Source organism: Rutidosis leptorrhynchoides, chromosome 1, assembly GCF_046630445.1.
Source record: "Rutidosis leptorrhynchoides isolate AG116_Rl617_1_P2 chromosome 1, CSIRO_AGI_Rlap_v1, whole genome shotgun sequence".
NCBI lineage: Eukaryota > Viridiplantae > Streptophyta > Magnoliopsida > Asterales > Asteraceae > Rutidosis > Rutidosis leptorrhynchoides.
Genome location: NC_092333.1, coordinates 574,407,764 through 574,415,863, shown reverse-complemented (window position 1 = coordinate 574,415,863; position 8,100 = coordinate 574,407,764).

Here is an 8,100-nt window from a genome sequence, read left to right as displayed (position 1 = left end):
ACATGAAGAACAACGAACTTGGACAAACCAAGCCAATGGCAAGAAGCTAACAGTGCCGATCAAGCGACTACAAAGTTAGCATAACAAACCACCCGATTAATCGATTCAACATAAGCAAAAAAAGGAGACAGAGGCCATCATAGACATCGCGGAGAAAATTAGCCGAAGCCAACTCTTTAGTTTGGAGAGCAAAAAAAAAAAAAATAATAAAATAAAATAAAATAAAGGTGCGCTGATAATAAAAAAATGTAAATTGACATCATAAGAGACACTAATTAACCACAAAAATAGAAACCATATTAAAGTAAAAGAATTCATATAATTATGATAAAATGTTCCTAATTTATTCTCTCAACGATAATCACACAAAATATGCATCAACAGTTCCAACCAACGTGGCAGAATGCAATGCAGATGGACTGCGAAAGTAAATACATGCCTAATGAGCTAACTACATGCCTAATGAGCTAACAGCGAATAACCTATGTAATCACTACAGGGAATAAGGCCTTTTGTGGCGAGTTTCCTCGCCGCAATTTGCCCAAAATGCCACCGCAATACATTTTTGCGGCGAGATCTCACCGTAAATACACCGACTCCGTAGGTTCGCCGTCTAAATTCTTTTGCGACGCCAATTTTCGGCGATAGATTGTGGGACCACACTTTTTTTTAAAGAAAACAAAAATTGGTTTACGACGGAGCTTTTGCAGCAATTTATTTGTGAGACCCATGTCGTCGCAAAACATAGATGTCAATTGCGTCGAGCATTTGAGACGAAACTCGTCGCAATTAATGGCACCCAAATTTTTTTATGTACCCTTTTGCGGCGAGGGTCACCGTACCGCAAATAGTGACTCCATTATAACAGCTCTTTGCGGTTTTTGCAGCTTCCCGCCAGATCCATGCGTTTCTTTGCAACCTGTTTGTGACCAATTTTCCATCAAATATAATAAAAAACATCAACGACATCTACAAATAAGATAAAATCAAAATAAATTAACGTTTTCGGAAATAATTATTACAATAACATTCTACAAATATTATGTTTTAAGTTTTACAAATATATTGTTTTCATTCATCGTCACTCGACACTTTTTATTCATCGGGCATATCCTCATCGTCATCGTCATCCTCAACCTCATGCTCGCTTTTTTCCGAAACTACCATCTGGGCTTTTCCTTTTCCTTCTCCCCTTTCCACCGAAACCCATCAAGTTCTTCATGATATTGTGAATACTTTTTGTAACGGTTTCTGTCACCGACTTCTTGTCACTCTCCGACACCTTGGCTTTTAATCGCTCCTGCTCCTCGACCCACCTACGATTATATTCTTCTTCCGAGAAAAATCGTTGACTCGTCTAGGTGGATGTACACTAATCGACGGACCTTTGTGACCCCGTTACCCTTGGCTCGACACCCCGTTAATTCGTTTCTAGTATTTTAGAGATGGAAAACAGGTTCGCTGACATTTGGATTGGATCATTCCATCTTTATGTTGAGGCATCGAAGTTCAACAAACCGTCAATTGTTCCATTGATACAATTCCACATTGACTAGAGAACAAACTAGATGGTGCCTTATAAGGGTGGGTGTCCCCTCCTCCTTCAAGCTAGCTTTTGGGAGTGAGTTCTACATTTCCCCTTGTAAGGTTAGTGCATGCCTAGCGTGGGATAAGGCTTGCATCATTGGTGCTTTCATTGAGAGATCCCATCTTTCGAGATCCCAACACCTCGGAGTGGTGGCCTATGGAGTGGTGGCTTGGACCGGAAGAGAGAGGGTGCCAACCGTGACCAACATAGCCGTGACCAACGAGGCCTCGGAGTGGTGGCTTGGACCTAAAGAAAGGGTGCCAACCGTGACCAACGAGGACATTGGATCTTTAAAGGGTGGGGTATTGATACAATCCCACATTGACTAGAGAACAAACTAGTTGGTGCCTTATAAGGGTGGGTGTCCCCTCCTCCTTCAAGCTAGCTTTTGGGAGTGAGTTCTACATTTCCCCTTGTAAGGTTGGTGCATGCCTAGCGTGGGATAAGGCTTGCATCATCCATCTTCTACTAGGGTTCCATTGCCTGCTCCCAAGGTTAATGTGGATAAACGCTACTCCGATTAGACTGGATACTCCGGGAACTAACACGTACGCTCAGAAGGTTTCAGATTCGTCTCAGAAAAAGACAGTGGCTAAGATGAAGTTAGATGATTCTGATGTCGTGATGATTAAACCAGAAGATAACATCATCCTGGTTAAGTTAAAGGATATTACCACACTTCCTTCGCTCTATTAGTTATGTTTCGTGGCAGGGTTCGAAGAGATTAAGGCCCGATATATTGGTGGTTACTGGATATGGCTACAGTTTAATTCTCCACACAGCTGCTTGGCTTTTAAGAACAATGGTGATCTCATGAGATTGTTTTTTACGGTTAAGGAGGCATCGGATAATTTTATTTTAGATGAACGTATAATTTGGGATGAGATTTTGGGGTTGCCAACTTGTGCTTGTGGCTCTAAAGCGTTTCAGAAAGTGGCTGGCATCGCAGGGCGATTCTTATTTTTCGATGCTCACAGTAAAATTCCAATGTCAACGGGGCGTGTTTGTAATGCTTCACATTCAAAGGATTTGGTGTCTTTAAAGGAGATGATAAATGTTAATGGTATGGAAGTGGAGGTGTTTATTCGGGAAGTGGGAACGTGGACATTTGATTTAGATGATTCACTAGATACATCCACTTCGAGTTCAGAAGCTGCTGATCTACGTGGTGTTCATGATGACAACGAGTACAAGACTAGTGAAGAATCTGATTCTGACTCGTTAAAAGAATTTACGAGGATCAAGTTGGGTGATGAATCCCAAGATGCTGAATTGGTTAATAAAGGAGCTGGTGTTGTTAATCACACTCATATTGAGGAGGTGCATTCGGTTACAAAACCTCTGGCAGCAGCAAGCTCAAGTCTACCATTTCCACCGGGTTTTTCGGGTGGCTCGGTGAATTGTTGCACACCTTTTTTTATTTTAGACAAGTAAAAATGGTGTTAATACAGAGGGTGTTCATTCTACTGATAATGATATTTTTGGTTTAGGTGACCTTCTTGGATATAATATACAAGGTTGCAATGAAACGATGCGACCTGAACGAATGCAGAAAGGTTACCTATGAAGATCTTATCTCATAATAGTTGTGGGTCTAAAGTCTACTTGAGACGTAATTGGATTCGTGAGTTACGCGTTTCATCGAATGTGCAGTTTTTAGGTTTACAAGAGTCCAAATTGCCGAAATTAAAATTGAGTCGGTTGAAATCCATTTGGGGTAACTATCAATTTGATTATGCTGTCAGTTTTTCGCGTGGTTTTTCTGGAGGCATTATCTCATTATGGGACCCTAACTCGTTTGTTAAAGATCGTATATGGTGTGATGCTCATTTCGTCATTGTAAAGGGTCGTTAGATTCGAGAAGATGTAGAGACATACATGGTAAATGTTTATGCTCCACAATTACTACATGAAAAGATTTCTCTTTGGAACAAGCTTACGACATTTATGGCAAATCATGTTGGCGAGTTTATTTTTTTTGGAGATTGGAATTCGGTTCAAGTGGAAAGTGACATGAGTGGCACTCAATTTTGCTCTCACGATGCTTCTTGTTTTAATGAATTTATAGAATCGAACTCGTTGTAAGAGGTGCCTCTCGGCGGCCTCAAATTCACGTGGCGGACTAAAGTCGGTAACAAATTTAGTAAGCTCGATAAATTTTTTACTACTAACAATATTTTACATGGTGTTGATGACTTGAAAGGTATTTTGATACCCCGTGGTTTTTCGGATAATTTCCCTATTTTGCTCTACCAAGATAAATTGGGTTAGGAATTTATGGATCCAAAAACGATCACCAATCAAAAGATTGTGATCCCACAAGCGACAAACGGAAAGAATAAAGTAAAGAAACGTAAACGACACAAGAAATTACGTGGTTATATGCAATTGGTTTGATTGCTTTAGTCCACGGCCCACTAGAGTGCTTTTTATTTATATTTTCGTGCATAGGGTTACATATTACAATAGGTTTATTTATAGTACAAATCAAAATAAGGAAATAATCAACTTGACATGCTGGCTACGCACACTGTCGAGTTCCGCGACATCCTATCGCGTTCCGCGACAAACTCAGCTCAATCGCGGCAACTAAGAACAAAACGCGATAACCATCGAGTCCCAATCCCTGCCACACTTGTCGCATACCAGACCACCCTGTCGTGTATCAAGCTGTCGTGTATCGCGACATGCAGTACCAAAATGCCATGGCTGCTGCAGCTGCTCCTTTGTTTTGATCTTCTTTGCAACCAACAATCTCCCACTCAAAGGAGAACAAAACCCAAAATCTCGTCAACCCCAAAACTAACCATTTCAACCAAGAACGTCGAACCACCTCTCATACCGTCAATCAAACATGGGATACGCAAACTCAACATCACTGGAAGAGTAGACTTTCGATACAAGGTCTTCAACACTACTTTTCGAAATCAATACCAATAATCCTTAAACTGTCTAGTTGACATCTTCTTTCATCAATTAACAAAAAGACCAGTTGAAGCTATGCAAAGCTCAACTTTCCGATCGTAACCACCTTAGTACACATATCAGCAGGATTCTCCATACCAGGAATATTCTTTACATCTAAAGTACCATCTACAATAAGTTCTTGAATTTTATGATACCTTAGCTTTATGTGTTTCGTACGTCCATGAAACACCGGGTTCTTCATCAAATGAACAGCACTTTGATTATCACGATATAAGACATAATCTTGTTGAACTCGTCCCAACTCAATCATAAAATTCTTCAGCCATACAAGTTCTTTGCATGCTTCTGCTGCTGCCATATATTCAGCCTCCGTTGTTGACAGCGCAACACAACTTAGAAGTTTGGACATCCAACTAACCGCCATCGTACTAACCGTGAAAACATACCCCGTAGTGCTTCTACCCGAATCGTCACAACCACCCAAATCAGCATCAATGTACCCTCTTAAAATGGAATCACCTTTTGTGAATTGCAACCCCATTTTAGAAGTACCTTTCAAGTAGCGCAAAAGCCACTTTATACCTTCCCAATGCTCTTCACTCGAATTCGACATAAACCGACTCACTACTCCCACTGCATAAGCTATGTCGAGTCTTAAACAAATCATTGCATACATAATACTACCCACTGCCGATGCATACGTAATTTGAGCCATTTCCTCTTTGTCTACTTCCGTTGTATGTGCTTGACTTTTCGTTAACTTTAAAGTACCGCCTAAAGACACGGATCTTGCCTTTGAATCAACCATGTTGAACCGCTCTAACACTTTCTCGATATACTTGGTTTGAGACAAAGTTAAAGTACCTTCAACCCGATTCCTTTCAATACTCATTGATAATGCTAAAAATGAACATGTATTTCATAGCATTATCCCTCAAGAAAGACAAGCTTTTAGTTGCAATTGTTCTATTTACAAGTGATATTCGTTTAAATAATAAAAGGTGAAGACAAAAGACAGATTCGACGAATTGAAGACGCAAACGACCAAAAAGCTCAAAAGTACAAAGTACAATCAAAGTAGTTCAAATTATTGATGAGAAACGTCTCAAAATTACAAGAGTACAAGACGCAAAACGCAAAGTACAAGATATTAAATTGTACGCAAGGACGTTCGAAAATCCGGAACCGGGACTAGAGTCAACTCTCAACGCTCGACGCAACGGACTAAAAATTACAAGTCAACTATGCACATGAATATAATATAATATATAAATAATTCTTAAAATTATATATGTATATTATATTATATTTATAAAACCGTCGGCAAGAAAAAACAAACTCATGTGAGCTGGAAAAAGAGGCCATGCGATCGCATGGCCTGGCAGTTATAATACCATGCGATCGCATGGTGAATAGTAACTGGTCACATCCCTATAAATTTCGCAGTTTGGTTGATTAAAATATATCTTTTTCATCTATCTCTCTATCTCACTCGTATACATACATACATACATACATACATACATACATACATACATACATACATACATATATATATATATATATATATATACATACATATATATATATATATATATATATATATATATATATATATATATATATATATATATATATATATATATATATATATATTAATTTTAATTTTAAATTCTAATAATAAGGGTATGTTAGCGAATGTTGTAAGGGTGTAAGTCGAAATTCTGTCCGTGTAACACTACGCTATTTTTAATCATTGTAAGTTATGTTCAACCTTTTTAAATTAATGTCTCGTAGCTATGTTATTATTATGCTTATTTAATGCCGAAGTAATCATGATGTTAGACTAAATATTAAAATTGTGTAATTGGGCTTTGTACTATAATTGGGGTTTGAACAAAAGAACGACACTTGTGGAAATTAGACTATGGACTATTAATGGGCTTTATATTAACTAAACGATACCTCATTAATTTAATATATAAACTTATAATTTGACGTATTTATATATAACCACATACGCTTGACTGGGTACGGTGGGCGGAATATCTATAAATACCAATAATTGTTCATTTTACCGGACACGGAACTGGATTAATAGTTAATAGACTTGTTGAAACATGGGTGGATTACATTTAAGGGTAATTGGTGTAATTGTTAACAAAGTAGTAAAACCTTGGACTACACGTAGTCGATAACCTGGTGTATTCATTAAACAAAGTATTAAGACCTTGTTACAATTCGAATCCCCAATTAGTTGAAATATTTGACTTCGGGTATACGGATAATTTGACGAAGACTCTCGCACTTTATATTTATGACTGATGGACTATTATGGACAAATCCGTATGGACATATCGAATAATCCAGGACAAAGAACAATTAACCCATGGTACTAAACTAAAAACAACACGTCAAACATCATGATTACGGAAGTTTAAATAAGCATAATTCCTTTATTTCATATTTAATTTCCTTTATTTCATATTTAATTGCACTTTTAATTATCACACTTTTATTTATTGTCATTTTAATTATCGTACTTTTTAATTATCGCACTTTTATTTATCGCACTTTTATTTATCGTAATTTCATTATCGTTATTTACTTTACGCTTAAAATTAAGTTATATTTATTTTTAATATTTTACATTAGGTTTTAACTGCGACTAAATTTTAAAATCGACAAACCGGTCATTAAACGGTAAAAAACCCCTTTTATAATAATAATACTACTTATATATATTTTTGTATTTTTACAATTATAAGTTAAAAAAATATAGCGTTAAACTTGGTGAGTTCCCTGAGGACGAACCGGACTTACTAAAAACTACACTACTGCACGATTAGGTACACTGCCTATAAGTGTTGTAGCAAGGTTTAAGTATATCCATTCTTTAAATAAATAAATATCTTGTGTAAACTTGTATTGTATTTAATAGTATTTTGTAGTAAAAATATAACTATTTTGTACACCACCTCGCACACATCAAGTATTTTTGGCGCCGCTGCCGGGGACACTAAAACGCCGAAAGCGCAACGGTATAAAAAAAATTATTAAGTTCTTTGTATAAAAAAATATACGTTTTAAATATTAAAAATACAAAAATATAAAAAGAAAAACAAAATATATATATATTTAAGAGTTGTTCAAAAATATATAAAATTATAAAATATTTCTATTTCTATTTTTAGTTTGTAAAAATATAATTTTTATTTAATTTATATAAATACTTTTTATAAATATTAAAACAGAAAATTAAAACAGAAAAAAATATATAAATCACTCGGCCCGATCACTGTTGAAGCCCAATATCCTGGCCCGAAAATCTACCCCATGCGACCGCATGAGATTTTAACTATCAAACCATGCGATCGCATGGCTTGATTTGACCCGCCTGGTAACCTCAGCCGACAGTAGGGTTTAGTTTAATTATTATTATTATTATTATTATTATTAAAACCCTAATTAGGGTTTAGTTTTTAATTAATTAGTTTAGTTTTATTATTAATTTGTATTTTTAGTTTAATTAGTTTTATTAATATATAAAATTAATAGTTTTATAAAATAAATAATATAAAAAT